This window comes from Cibotium barometz, chromosome 24 (assembly GCF_041138505.1).
Source record: "Cibotium barometz isolate CiBa-2024 chromosome 24, ASM4113850v1, whole genome shotgun sequence".
Lineage (NCBI taxonomy): Eukaryota > Viridiplantae > Streptophyta > Polypodiopsida > Cyatheales > Cibotiaceae > Cibotium > Cibotium barometz.
In genome coordinates this window covers 56,029,826-56,045,469 of record NC_141069.1, presented here as the reverse complement: position 1 = coordinate 56,045,469, position 15,644 = coordinate 56,029,826, and the positions used below count along the sequence as shown (strand labels likewise).

The following is a 15,644-nucleotide window of genomic DNA, read 5'->3' as shown; positions in this document are numbered from 1 at the left end:
GATTGTTGGTATAATGTTTGATCAAAAGCATCGTGAGAGTCCTCAAGGCTGAATTTTATTGCAGGCTTAGCAGGAGTAGCAGCTGGCTGACAATCCTGAAAAGAAAACCTCTGAAGTAATTTTTGAATATACTTTGACTACTTCACTTCTATAAGGTCATGGGCATCACATCTATCATCCCAAAATTTCACCATGAAGCCACAACTAGCAATGGTTGAAACTGATAGCAAATTTTTATTGATGTTTGGCATCCATAACACATCAGAGAGTGTAAATGCATCACCATTTGCTGCAACTTTTCCAACTCCTTTCACATGATAGGAGGGAATATTGGCACATGTGATTGTGCCAGTATGAGAATCACCAAGAAAAGAAGTAAAGAGATCTCTATGTGCAGTGATGTGCTTTCTAGCACCATTGTTGAAGTACCAAACACTGGCATTTGCCACATAAAGGCATGCATCATGAATAGACGGATTATAGTTGCATAACATTGTAAAGGCATAATTCTCATAAAGAGGAACGACTTGAGTATAATGTGCAATGTCTTTCTTATCACCTCCTGCAAATGCACTATTTGTCACAGCCATGTTGGCCTCTTTCTTCTTTTCTTTTTGAATCCACTTTGGACATTCATCAATATGATGCCCAGGCTTCCTCCAATAATGACATTTCCCCTTTTTCTTTGGCTGCTTACCCTCTTCTATATCCTTTATAGAGGGCTGGTCTGCATCTTTTCGAGGATTGCTCCCCTCATGTAATGCAACCTCCTCTTTCCCTTTTTGATTGGCAATAAATGCTTGGTCTCCCACAAGCATAGTTGACCTATCGTGTCTCGACTGCTCCTCTTGCAGAAGAACTAACACAATCTCAACGAATGTAAGGGAATTGGCATTACCCTTCGTCAACAACATGATAGTGGTATTGGCATTTTGATATGCATCATGGATAGCCTGCAAGATAATGGAAAGTAGAGTAGCATCTGGAATAATCTCATCTATATCCACCAACTATTCTCGCAAATCTTTAAGCTTTGTGAGGTAGGCATCCATAAAATCACCCTCATGCATAAGCAAATTCTCCAACTACCTCTTCAAGTATGCCACATGAGCTTCATTCCTAACATGATACATGCTAGCCAAGCTGTCCATCCTTAGTTGTCTTGCATGACCGAATATGCAGTATGATGCTCCTCTTCATAAAAAGGGCAAGCAAGGCATGGGCATTGGCATCCTTGCCATCCCATCTCGCTTGCTCAGTAGTGGGAGCACAAGTAGTCCCAGTACAACAAGGGGAATCACCCTCTCAATTAGCAATACTAGTAGATGAGGTAGAAGGTGTATGGGGACGCACCTCAGTGCCCTTCGCAGCTCCCCACAGGCCCTTGGCCATGAGGACATGTCGCATCATGTATGACCAAAGGGGATAATTAGTTCCATCCAATCTATCCTCATAGGAAAGCATGCCAACCAAGTCTTTCTCAGCCATGTGCGTAGGCACCAAAATGCACCATCCAAGTGCTCGGGCCTCAAAACACACTTGTAAATTGTAATTGCACAAATGTGGCCAAACTTTGCCCCCCAAAATATCAAACATGGCTATGGAAATATCAGATGGCATAGAAATAGTAGTTTGGTGGAGATATGGTAGTGGAATCTCAATCCAGAAGCAAATGACCCACATAAGGATGTGATACCCACCATGGAAAACAGTTTTGATTGACGTGCGGAGAAGAGAGTCATGCTATGCCAATTTTGAAGACATAATTCATGTGCAAAGTCTATCCTTAAGGAGAAATATCTCAATGACGTCCTTTCTTTAGGTGCAATGCATTTGTCACACCCTTTCTCCATATTCTTGCTGTTGTGTGTGGTTGAGTTGATCCAAGACTCGTCTATTCTTGAGGTGGAATACTATGCGATGTCTATGAAGAATGTTAGACAAAGCCACAGAGCTTGTGAATCACCCTGTCTATTTGCCTGTCAATCAACTCGTCAATCATTGTGAAGCATATATGACTAAGAAATCTGTTGAATATGCACTTGTTGATGTGGTCACGATTTCCTTTGGCCTTCACAAGCGAAGGATCAGAAATCCCTCGAATTAGCTACCGGCACTTCTAGAACCTTGCAAGAGATGAAAGCTTCAGGCACTTGAGCTATGATACCATTTGTTGGAGCTGAGAGACAAGCAACATGATGCAAGAAAGTTGGAAAGCACATAGAGAGCAAAAACACACGTGAGTGGATCTCATGGAATGGAATGAGTGACATATAGTCACTCCTGACACGAAGGATTGGGTTGTGCCTACTAAGCACACCCTACAGGTCACACTATTGTGCGTGCTAAGCACAAAATGGCACGGGAAAAAACCTCCAATAAGTGGAGCAAAAAATTCCCCGGCTCCACACCTACTGCACTCCTAGCATATAATGTTAGCAGTTGTGTATAGCTTATTGACTACTATAGACTTCCTCCAGAGAGTTGCTACTGAAACTGTTTTGATACTTCATATGAGAGTCAAGAGCATGAGGCTATGATGAGGAACTTGAAAATGGTCAGTTGAATTAGTTTTTTTTTACAAAAAAATATTTTTGTATTCACACGTTAAAGTGCTTTGTCATTGGTTGGGGATAAGAAAAATGAAAGTCAATATGGTGGAAGAATAGGAGCCTCTCATCGTCCCGTCAAGGATTTGTCAAAAGCACATTAAAAATGCACTAGGCTTCCATTATTATAGAGAATGTAAGACAATTCCATCTTGCTAGTTACCAACAATAACTAAGAATCAAAATATGAAAGCACTTGTAAGCTTCACACGTTGCTCATATCATGCATATATAAAGCTCAATCGAGTTGTAGTAACTTTTTTCATTTAATCTTAAGTCTCACTTGAATAGAGTGACAAGGGACGTTTTTCATGGAATAAACACATGAGATCATTTTCAGAGCAATAAAGAGTGAAAGCTAGACAATACGAAAAACAATATTCATGAATGCAATGGATTAAACCTTGGTTGTGTGACCATGGCTCAATACATCTATATAATGGGAACTTATATTGCATGGACAATCATGATGCCTACAACTTGGTCATGAAGTGCACCATCAATATAGGCAATCTTAAATGGTGCATCTATTTGTTTTCAATCATGGATGAATAATTATTTAACATACTATAGCACATTTGGTGTTAGCCTTCATTTTATGAACATTCAATGTTGAATCAAAAGTGAAATAAACCTAGCCTGTTTCAAATGTTCGTGCCGAGTTTTCCTTTGTTGCAAATTTTAATATGTGAAGTTTTAGTTGTTAATGCTTGCTCAATCAAATTTCTAGATGTAAAAGTTTCAGTACAATCATGCAAATAAAGTATTTAAACCTCCCTTCGCCCCTTTAAAACTTGAAGACCTTATCTAATTTCTTGTGTTGTAAATCATTTGGCTAATTGTAATTAGTATGAGTCTTAGAGTTCACCCAATCAAAAAATATGAATTATGCATGCATTTCAATAATTTATCCCAAAATTGTAAGCCACACGTCCCAAATTTTAACTTCAAATCACAACCTACATTATCCACTAATGATACAACGATGTTTTTAAGCATTGTTTTGCATCCTTAGATTCATATGTTTGCCATTCTTGACATGGGAATCTTGTAGTGCATTAGTTTCCCTTCACTCTACATTTTGACTAAGTGCCCTTCTACATATTTTGTGTGTTCTTGTAAAAATTTGCTCCACTATCAATGATTCACCCTTTGTGTGGTTTGCTTTTCCTTACAAATTAGTGTTTGACTTGTTAAAATACAAAGGCTTCATATATATTGAAGTGGATATTGTATAAATTTGGTTCAAAATGCCTTAGTATCTACTATACCGTGCTTGTTATTGAAATTGGTGCCTTTTTTCTATTGGACCCAACCAAAAAGCTTGGTCTTTATGAAGTTCCATTAGTCTACCTTATGGGTCTCATCCATCCATGGTCTCGTGTTAACTAGAACGAATGAAAGCAAACAAAGGTCGGACAACGTGTTGCTATGAACCTAAATTCATCATAGATATTTTGATCAAGTTTTGAAGTCGTGATACATAGAACACAAGATCAATATACACACTAATATCATATTATGCTCCAATACATAGAGGGACTCACATAATGAGACCTCTATTGAATCTTACTTCATTGCGATCAAAAGTATGTGAGATCCACTTTAAACCAAACAATCATGGGATTGAATAATGTAAATTGACAAGGTAGCATGAATGAATGAACTGATCAAGAATATACGATTGATGTGAAAATAGTGTTGGTTTGTCTTAAAGTACCTTATAAATGAATTTATCTTAAGATTAATTCTTTACTAGGGTTTTGCATATTTTGTATGATGAACCTTTTGTTGGCCCATGGAGGAACCCACTTAAAAGTCCCTAAGGCGTTGGAGCCATGTGCGATGGCCCACAAGTCTAACCACACCATGATCCTACTCTCCCTTGGAAGGAAGGCGAAGGGTTCTCCTTCTCATGTAAGACATACATCTGAAGATAGTTATACTCACCACATCCCATGTGGGATATCTAGAATCCATAAGGTAGTAGCGTATGCACCTTCTCTTGCTTCCTTTCTCCAAATGTTCCACTTATCTAACATCTTATTAGGACCCCCAAGGGGACACAAAGTCTAAGATAATGGAGATATCACCACGCCCAACACCCTCCATTGACCATCAAATCAACAATAGAAGTTGTGTACAACCCATCAACACAAACATGTGGGTATACGAATACCACAATACATGTGGACTACTCACTTCTAGCCCTTGCAACCCCAACTCATGGAAGTGACATGAACATCATTTCCATAGGAACCACTCTCATAATTATATGCATATGTTCCATATATCAAGTATTGTGTATACCAAGCTACCAACTCCCCACATACCACTTGAAAATTGGTCAAATTCAGCCCAAGGTGATCTTGCCACGTGTTTCCACATTGTGCTTGCAAATATTGTAGTATGATGAATTGCCTACCCACGTAGACATGTTGCCTACCAAACTAACATCTATGTGCAACCAAAATCAATTAGTGCCGTGTTCATGTTTGGAACCCTATGCAAATGTACACACATGCGCGCACACACACACTTCTCTTACTACAATTTTACACACGTACACACACACACACCCACACATACTATCGCACTCACGCATGCACACACACATGTAAACATTAATTAATATTTTGAACATGCCACCTAGTTCAGAAGTATGGATCAAAATGTGTTCCACCTTCGGAATACATGCCTTGTTCACTTACATACCTCAAACATTGTTATTTGCCTTGATTTGCTTCTGTCCTACTAACTTTTCATGTAGACTCTATGACGATGGTTTATTGGATGCTTGGAATATTCAAAACACTAAATATGCCTTGGTTGTTTTAATCATTTTTATGATGCCATTACTTTATTGGTTTTAGATTGGACTTGTTTTTTGGTGATGCCACTATACTTCTAGTTTATGATGGCTCAAATGTGCCACTACACTTGTGGCTTATTATGATGTTTCAATTTAAGTTCATTTATCCTTGATATTTTTAAATAACAAAACCATCCTATTCTAACCTTTTAATATCCCCTTGATTTATAAATAATAGTTGCAATTCTAGCAACACCCTTGTTGCTTTCACTCATTGCAGTGCTTTATATTGCAAATTTTACATACTGCTTCCATCTCACCTTCCTGACTTGTCTCCCTAACACTACTCTTGCTAAAGCTTCACTTCTCCTTCACCATCCTTCCATTGAAAACCCTAGTTTTTCAGCCCTCCTACCACGCTTCCTCTTCCCTCAACAGTTTACACCTCAGGTGCACCCTTCCCCTTAAGACACTCTTGCTCTGTTCTTCCCCTTTACAATTGTTCATGTTGGGCTTGCTGGGTCAGAGTCATAGTGATCATACTTGGCCTTCTCACCTTGGTCTCTTTCAATGACGATCTGAGCTTTTGTTATTCCTTTGACGTGATAGCTCTTTTGCTCAGTCAAGGTCAAGGATCGGCCAAATTCTTGGTTCATGGACTTGCAACCCATGGTATAGCAATGTCCAAGTACCTCCCCCATGACATTGAATGGCCTTGCGAAGGGCCATTCCATGACAAGCTCCCGGCTACCAGTTAGTCGCCTAACCGATGGAGTGGCCCTCCCTAAGGCCATTCCCTACTTCATCTCTATCATGTATGTTTCCTTCTATCTCATTATGGAAGCCTTTTCTGTATTGAGATCTTTTCAAAATCATCAATTTTCAAATTTGTGGGTCTGATCATTTTCGGATCAGAATCATGGGTCTAGTCTTACGGTTGCTTGCATATCACAAGTATGAATCTTTGGATTTTTATGCATGCTTGCATACCGCAGTATTTTTGGTCACCTAAAGATCAGTTGATGCACAGCCTTAGGTCAGGGCTCTTCCTAATTTACAACCATGTCGATTATCCCCTCTCAAGATATAGTGTTCTAAATGTCGGCAGGTCTAAAATTCTACACTCTTATGAGTTGATACTTCTTTCTTCAATAACTTTTAATAGACACTTGGATTGAGATGATGTAAAAAGAACAATTATAGATCTTGAGGAGATTTTGATTCTTTCTCTAAATACCAGTGTTGCAAAGTCGACAAGCTAAGACTTTGCACTCCTATATGACTTAACCCTTGCTTGTTTAATGCATCATTAGTTCATTGTTGCAGGAGTTCTTTTGGTTAGTCCTACAAGGATAAATTCCCTTGGAAGTTCTAAATGCTAGTGTGCCAACACTCATGATGGATTAGGTCTGACTTGTACTCAGTTATTTGCACCATTCTTTGCCTTGGGTAGTTAGGTTATTTTTTCTGCAATTATTTGTGACATTGATAACAAGAGTGTAACATAGTTAGAAATTATCACAAATTCCTAACTATGATTTTTGTATGGTTGGCTGGTAGGTATAGTTCCCTACACTTCAAGTAATTGGAGGCTTGGCTACCCCGACAACTACTATACCAACTCAAGATTACATATTGTACCATTGGAACATATATGTATGACCATGTCTATTTAACTCTAATTGTCTATTCTCATTTTATAGTTTAATTCTAATTGTATAGTGCAATTCTACCTTGATAATTCTATCTTGGTTTTCTATTGTAAATTGATTGTATGATTCATGATATGATGGGAGTTCTAAATCTAAACACACACACACACACACACACACACACACACAAATGCACACAGACACACATACTCTTTTTTTGTAAAGCTTTCATTACTATGGGAAACCTCACCCAATTTGGGAATGGCCTTTACCATTGTGGTTTTGCATGTTTGTCCTACTCTTTGTCTTTATCCTATTCAATCCTCCCAAGCACTATTGGGGGAGTTTGGTCTACTATTGGTGATTGTTTTGGATGTATATCACATGATCTTAGGTGTCTGGGGAGGCCTCCTTCACCAATTGATGAAGCTATTCTAAGAAAACCACATCATGGTGCCTGATGAGCACCTTCTTTGTCACAAGGTTATATAGGCGGTAACCCTTTGCGTCCTCACTGTACCCAAAGAAGATACATTTCTAGCTCTTCAGATCCCACTTGTTCCTATTAGCATCAGTAACATGCACAAAATAGTCACTTCCAAAAATTTTGAAATGTGTTATTGAAGGTTTCTTACCAGAAAAGGCTTGTAGTGGAGTCATCCTTGTCACAAACTTTGTAAAGTTGTGATTCAAAATGTGTACTTTTGTCTTACATGCTTTAGCCCAAAAAGTCTTTGGTAGATCTTTTCCTTTCATCATACTCCTTTCCATTTCACAGATGATGTGATTCTAGCACTCCACTACTCCTTTTTGCTGTGGTGTATTTGGTGAGGGTTTCTACCTCTTGATCCCATGACTTTTGTAGTAACTTTTGAATTCACTTGATGTGAACTTGCCACCTCTATTTGACCTAAACATCTATGACTTCTTCCTCGATTCTTTCTCAACCATCACATGCCATTCTTTAAACTTTCCAAGAGCGTGCTCCTTGGTCTTTAGGAAGTATATCCAGATTCTCCTACTATAGTCATCAATCAACGTCATGAAGTAATAGGAGCCAACCATAGCTTCCATCTCCATTTTCCCATAGAGGTCACAAATTCTAGCAAGTCGACAATCATTCCAAATTTATGCTCGGTTTAGATGACCGAACCTTTCATGGCACAACTTACTATTGCTCATATTGGCCTGAGCACTGAAAGATGAGAGTTTTTAAATGTTGTTGTGTTGAGTTCCTCTGCCAATGACCTTCCCTTGAAGATACACAATCTCCACACCATTCTTATCTGAGTGAACTTTGAGGTCCTGATCAGTGATCGCAATAATAGACAACAAGTTTCTCTTGATATTTGACACATAAAGAATATTAGACAAGTGCTTTACCACTCGATCTAACTTCAGGGCAATCATACATTTTCCTCTTGTTGGACATTTTGCATCATTGTCAACTACTATCAGGATGTCATTCTATACCGGATGTAGAGAGTTATACCAATCCTTATGACTAGTCATGTGGCATGATGCACCATTGTAAATAATCAAAGACTCATCCGTAGATACGTGAACCACATTTGTGCTGCAAATCTCCTACATCGCTACAAATAGCTCCCCCATTACTTCTTGTGCACTATTGCCAAACTCTTTCCTCGTGTCATTTTTCTCATGTGCATTCTTCTAGCACTCGCTCTGCGCTCCGCATTGTTACAATAGAAGCATTTGATTTTCTTCTTCCTCTTTTTGTCCTCTGAAGAAGATGTACATGGGTCCTTACCGGCCTTTCCTTTATTTGATCCAGCTAAGAAGGTTGAATCTTCATGGTTTTTTAGGTGTAATCTTTTTTATTGAAACCATTATTAGGTGTTGCTATCATTCAAAGCATTAAAAATGCTAACATAAATTGTAGGTTAATTTATCAACTTCTTTTATAACTCTACGTGTATTGTTCTTAAAAAAATATTTGAAATATTATAAAATTCTAATGTGTCTTGCAAATGTCTAATATATTTTACAATTTTTATTTAGGAGTTGCCTTCTCTCATTTTGGACTGTGGCCGAGTCCAAAATTACTAAATACATTGTTGGCTCAATCTTCATGATTTATTATAAAAGTCTAATATCATACAGTCTAAATTTTATAAAAGTCTAATATGTCTTACAAATTCCTAATTTATTTTACAAATTTCATTTTGAACTTGCCTTCTCTCATTTTGGACAGTGGCCGAGTTCAAAATTAATGAATACAATGTTGGTTCAATCTTCTGCTTGCCACACGATTTCTCATGTGGAGAACTAGTTTGTTTTTCATACATGCAATGCTCACAAATAGCAAAATTTGAAAACTTGAAGTCGTAATGATGGAATCAAGGGTAATTTGTGAGCAAGCCCAATGGAATCTCACTCAAAAGCAAAATTCTTCATGGAGGGCGAAGGCTTGAGTTAAATTGGCTAACACTTATTTTTCTAAGGCATCGAGACCTTCAATATCAATGATTGAGGTCAAGAGCAACACAAGAACTAAGATCAGGTAGTGATATCAAGGGAAAATTATTCACAAAAAGAGGTTTCTTCACAAAAGGAGGGAGCGTCATGTGGTAGAACTCCAAATCTTGTTCATCTCCACTATTGATATAATTGAGTTGTCGTAGGAAGGTGTGCAGAGATGCATTAGCAATATGCGGTTCTTTTTGGAATACCAAGAGTAGTTGCAACCAATATTAAGGGAGGCAATGCTGATGGTTGATGGCGTGTCTTTTCCTTGTGCATATTCTTCAAATTGCATCATTTTTTAAATGAAATCCATTATCTAGAAAGAAAGCGAGTATGGTCTGGATCTTGAGTCAAAGGATTCCAAATGTCATCATTGAAGCCTAGATGTCTTAGGAACTTGTTCTAGTGTTCCTATACACATCAACTCGAAAAAATGAGAGATCAAGGCCGCACGATGTTAATCCGGCCAAGGATTAATGGGGTTAAAGTCGTGTGCTTTAGTTTTAAAGACCCCCGCAAAAACTAGCAAACGAATGCTCAAACAAAATGAAACTCATAATAACTTGATGAACTCTCATTTTAGTGTTTTGAGTACAAAATGAAGTACACGAGAGGGCAATTTACAAATTTGTGAGGTAGCACTAGCTTCAAGGTTAGGATCCACTTACCTACCAGCATCCAAATAAACAAATAAACTAGATGTCATAACATAGTAGCTTAAAATGGGTGGGAATTGAATAGACATGTAATGTCCGTGCACCCTAGTTTGTTACTGCTTTTACCTCAAAGCAAGTCTAGCCTTTCTATAGATGCTAAAAGTTAGACAAACATCATGACAAATTTATGTAAATTTGTGTGTGGACTAACAACATTTATTAGGGGGGTAGTCCACACCCTTTATCAACAATATATGAATAAGGAGGGTAGTTTGCAACAAATAACAAGGTTAGAAAATAACAAGATATTAAGAATGGAGCAAGTCCTAAGGGGAGGGAGTCTGCCACCTGAGGGGAATATAAGAGGTAGGGGTCAAAAGGAGGTTAAACCACTTGATTCAACATTAATCGAGGATAGTTAGGTGGTAGTCCACACCCTTTGTTTACAATTTATGATTGAGGAGGTAGTCCACATCCTCCTACATTGACAAGGATAGAGAGGAATATTAGAAATACATTAGGAGTGGAGCAAGGTCTAAGGGAGTTAGTCCACACACCGGCTTAGGGGAATGTAAAGGTTAGGGCCGGCCTAAGGGGTGTTTGACAAGCCAAGAGAGGGAAATTGTATATGAATTAAGAGTAAGGCCTAAGTGGCACAGTCCATACCCTGATGGGAATTACCCTGATGGGAATAGGCTTAAGAGGGATACCTTCATAATCAGTCAAGGGTGGTAGTTTGCTCCCTTATTTTGAAAAACTAAGTACTGAAAGGTCAATAATTAGTTTAAAAAAGGGGATGCTCTCCTCGGCCTCACATGTAAAAGCAAAGTGTTATCTTATGAGGGGGGTAATCCACACCCTTAGACTCGAGAGTTAAGCCAAGATTGACAATCGAGAAAACTATGTGCACATGACAAGCTTTCGTCCTCAAAGGAAAGATGTAGTTGGGTCTTCTTCTCTTTTCCGAGATAACACTATGCAAAGCAAGACGTTATGAAAAAGGGAATTAACGATATCCCTTTTGTTGCAATTAAGCCTTAATAGGTATTGTGGTGAAGAATTAGGGGATAAAATGTATCAATACATCCCTGGACACAAGTTAACTATATCAAAAGGAATTGAAGTCCCTCTTTCCCAACCATAGATTTAATCAGACACGTCGAGGCACGTGACACTCGCAGTTGGAAACTGTTGTAAATGTACTTTCTTGCCACGTCACATTTTAAAAAAAAGTAAAGTGTAATTAAAATCGGGCGTTTTGGCACCAAATCGAATTTGACATAAAACTTGCCATAAAACCTGCCATCACTCCGTCACCCTAGCTAGCTAGCGACATCAGAATGCTGTTGTGCGCTTCCGTAGTCAACCAATCTACAAGAGCAAAGAGCTAAGAGCTTTTGAGAACGACATTGTTTGATCTGCATTTTCATCACGCCGGAATCTCGAGGAGATCAATCTGCAGGTCAACTGCTCCATCTTCGATCAACGTTTGCTCATCTCATGTGATGATCCTACTCCCTCCTTGCGAATTCAATATGTATTTCTCGGTAGAGCGCTCTGTCTCTCATCAATGTGTCTCTCATCATCACCAATATCTGCTCATCGACATCGTTCGTTCATCATTTCGAAACGCAACGTGATCAATTTTAGATGAAGCCTTGAATTGCTCTCCTTTCAGCGTTGTCTCTGATCATCTCATCTCATCCTTATCCTGATCATCGCGCATCATTTCTAAACGCAATGTTAGCATTTACTCGATGAAGCTTTAGAAGTTTCGAAACACAATGTAATCTACACTATCCGGAAGAAGTCTTTTTTTTAATCATCATTTCGAAACGCAATCTTATATTTTTTACTTTATGAATCTTCGAAACGCAATTAATTTTACTTGTCGATGAAGCTTTTCGAAGTTTAATATAAGGATCCGCAAAGCACTAATTGTGATCTGTTCGGAGCGATAAATTCATCATCATCATTTTGAAACGCAATGTTATTGATGAAGCTGGCAAAGTTTCAAAACGCAATGTTTTACTTGATCCATGATGAAGCTTTCGTCAAATTTTAGGATTCTCAGAGCTCTTGTCTGTTCGGCATCGAAAGTTGAACGCGATCTAATTTGCTTGTTGCTTCATCAGTTGTACCCTGCATCTGTCAATATTCCTCAAATTGTACCCTGCATCTGTCAATATTCCTCAAATCCTGATTCCTTGTCCTCATCAATTGTTGCCACTGTTGTCGGAACGTGGATCAAGGCTCTCATCACTTGTTGAAGTTGAAGATCAACGCTCGAATGCTTTGCGTTTAACATGCATGCAACTTGCTTGCTTTTGCTTTTGTCGTATGCTGGCTTTCGACGCTTTTTCAAGTTCCTGCTATAAATTTGGATAGCTGCACTAGGACCATGGCAACAGATTTGCAGCGTTCAACGGGCACAGACTACGAGGGATCGGAACATGCTGGCAATCCATGATCATGTCGATGATGAGATGCTTTCCATCGACATGATGTCCTTTACGCCTGCGGAGTATCCACCTTGGCGCTGCGTTGACAAGAGTGCTTCAACTATGCTTGCTTGCATTCAACAATTCTTGCGTAGACATGCATCGCTGTGTCAGATGAACAAAAGACCTCCATCAGCAAACAATGCAAGGATGTTGCCATCGCAGACTTCGTGTTTACGGTGTGCAGCATTGAAGGTGAAGGCCTAGACTCCGTTGAGCAAACGCGAGAGTCGCTCAATCCTTTAACGTTCTGCACCAACAATGCTAAAATCGAATGTGCAGGTCTCCCATCGATAGAGTCCACCAAAGAGGCGCTTTTCGCATCAGACACCAGATCATTGATGTGCAACAATCCTTTCATGGAAACTCCTTTGATGGAAAGAAGCGATCCACGCTCAATATGTTCACTACCACCCAGCTTGTTCTGAATAGGTCTCTGTCTACTGGCCTGCAACAACCTATGCCTGATGGTACCCGCTTCATCAAAGAGCTGCATACCACCCTCTTCGATAACACTGAGGACTAGTTCGAAGTAGGGAAGTTCAAGAAGTGCTCAGCTTTTACATTCTTGTCAAACGGAGACAAGTTCAGCTATTTGTCTTATCACAAGATCGCTCAAGAGCTCAATCTGTTGGTTGAGCGTGTCAACAAACTGTTCACTCACATTTTCACCAGGATGGCCGATAAAGAGGACAAAACTCTCATTCTCTTGAAGTTGGGAGGGACATTCTTTATGCAATTTAAGACAATACACCCCTTTCATGATGGCAATGGCAGAGTTGGGCGTCTCTTATTGGCGTGTCTGTTGTCCCCCCTCACACTATTTGGTGTAAATACCTTTTATGTGGACGGAGACAAATTTCCTATGTTTGTGGATCGAAGCACTTATATCCAGACATTTGAGAGCGATTCAAGAGATCCTTCTGAGCTCAGTGCCTTGATCATAGAAGGCATCTATGTAGCCTGGAAGCGTTACTTCAGGGAGATCTACTGATTGGGGCCGCTTGGAGGTTTCAAAATGCTCATTTTCCAGAGTCATTTTACATTAAATCTCATCGACATTCCATGGTTCAAACTTTGATCGGTTGAAAGCAAGCCTTTCTCAATATTATTGAGTGCTTCCATTGAGTTAATATGCTCGCTCATATCAATCGTGAGTTATGAGTTAATATGCTTGTTGTACCAATTGTGAGTTCTAACGGCGTGATCTCCATATACACATTTAAATCTATATAAAAAGCAACCACTATACGTGGTAGTCACCAAGTATTCAATCGGGTGTGAATGATAAGATGAATATAACTGTTGCAATCCAAAACAAAATGTTACATGATAGAGATAGGCACACAAATATACGAGGATCGGCGCATTGATTATGGATACCATCCTGAGATCGTATGAAAAAAGATGGAATGGTGTGTGGATGCACGGCGTCGAGGCACAGGAAGAGAAGCTCGCTCTAGCGATGCATGATACATAAATACTAGGTAGTACCCAAGTGGTAACCTAGTGTGTGTACATTCAAACGATTTGTCAATCGATGTGTATATTGTGAGACTATAAAAATTGTGGAAAAGACAGAGAGAGGAAGCATGCATGCGAGAGGGAAAGAGAATGAATCGATTGCATGTATTCACGGCAACTGCCAAGATAAGGGAGTTACAACCGTGTCCCTAATGGACTTATTTGCATAATCAAATAAGGTTAGGAAATCTAATAAGCAGTAATCTAGTTAATGTTATTCCATCACCCCCCCTTAACTCCTAATGCATTACAGCAAAACAGAAAATTGAAAGGAACTTCAAGTAGAGGAACGAGAAGCGACTGCGAAAATTGGATCAAATGGGAGTGTAGATGGACGAGTTAACCCAAGGGAATCACAACAAATCCAATGTGCCGTCTTTGGTAGAGGTTTAGTGAGCATATCAGCAGCCATCTTAGAAGAGCTCACGAACTCCAATTTTAAACGACCCTCTTCGATCTCATCCTTGATGAAATGGTGGCGGAGTTCGATGTGCTTTTGCTTATCTGGCTGGCTAGTGTTGTTGACAATATCAATTGCAGACTTATTATTGCAATAGATGAGTAATGGATCACCTTCAGGGAAACCAAGATCAATCAGGAGCCCTCAAAGCCAAATTGCTTCAGTAGTAGCAGTAGATGCGGCCACATATTCAGCCTCAGCCGTAGACAAGGCAACAGTAGCCTGTTTCTTTGAGTACCACACAATAGGGCCATCAGATAAAAGGAAAGCATAACCAATTGTCCATCTGCGAGTGTCATGATCGCTGCCCCTGTCGGCATCACACCACCCATGTAATGGATAGGAGGGAGCTGAGTTATATTCCACACCAGTGTCAGCAGTGGCAACCAAATAATGGAAGATCCATTTGACAACATTCCAATGCACAAGGCTAGGGTTCTGCAGGTATTGCGAGACCTGAGAGGTGGAATAGGTGAGATCCGGGCAAGTGCAAGACACCAAATAGCAAAGAGAACCGACGGCTCGCCGGTATGGAATAGCCATCATGTAGGCACAGTCTTCCTCAGTTGGGGGACGTGGTACACTTCCGTGAGTTGCAGGGATTGCCCATTCACCAATTGGAGAAGGACACGACCAGTGCCTTCTGCTGAGAGTTGAGAGTGATCCCCCGAATAGACAGTCAAGGGTTGAGAGAAGGGAATGTAATCTTGAAACCAAGAACATTGAGAAGACATATGTTGAGACGCAGCTGTATCAAGATACCAAACATCTTCTGCATGGAATTGAAGAGACTCGTTGGTGGAGGTATAGAAGAGTTGAAGAGGCGGTTGTATTTCAATGGCATTAGCCTGGGGAGAGCGAGGTTTAGGGCGATGGCGAGACCATGAATTGTTCTAGGCAGGTCTGCAAAAATTGTTTTGTTTGGAGTTAACCCGTTGAGGGG

General features: G+C 39.6%; 1 pseudogene; it reads right to left on the bottom strand.

The window, feature by feature from the left end:
- Positions 1–14,845: 14,845 nt before the first annotated feature.
- On the bottom strand, positions 14,846–15,244 carry LOC147625471 (secreted RxLR effector protein 161 pseudogene; annotated as a pseudogene).
- Between the last annotated feature and the right edge of the window lie 400 nt (positions 15,245–15,644).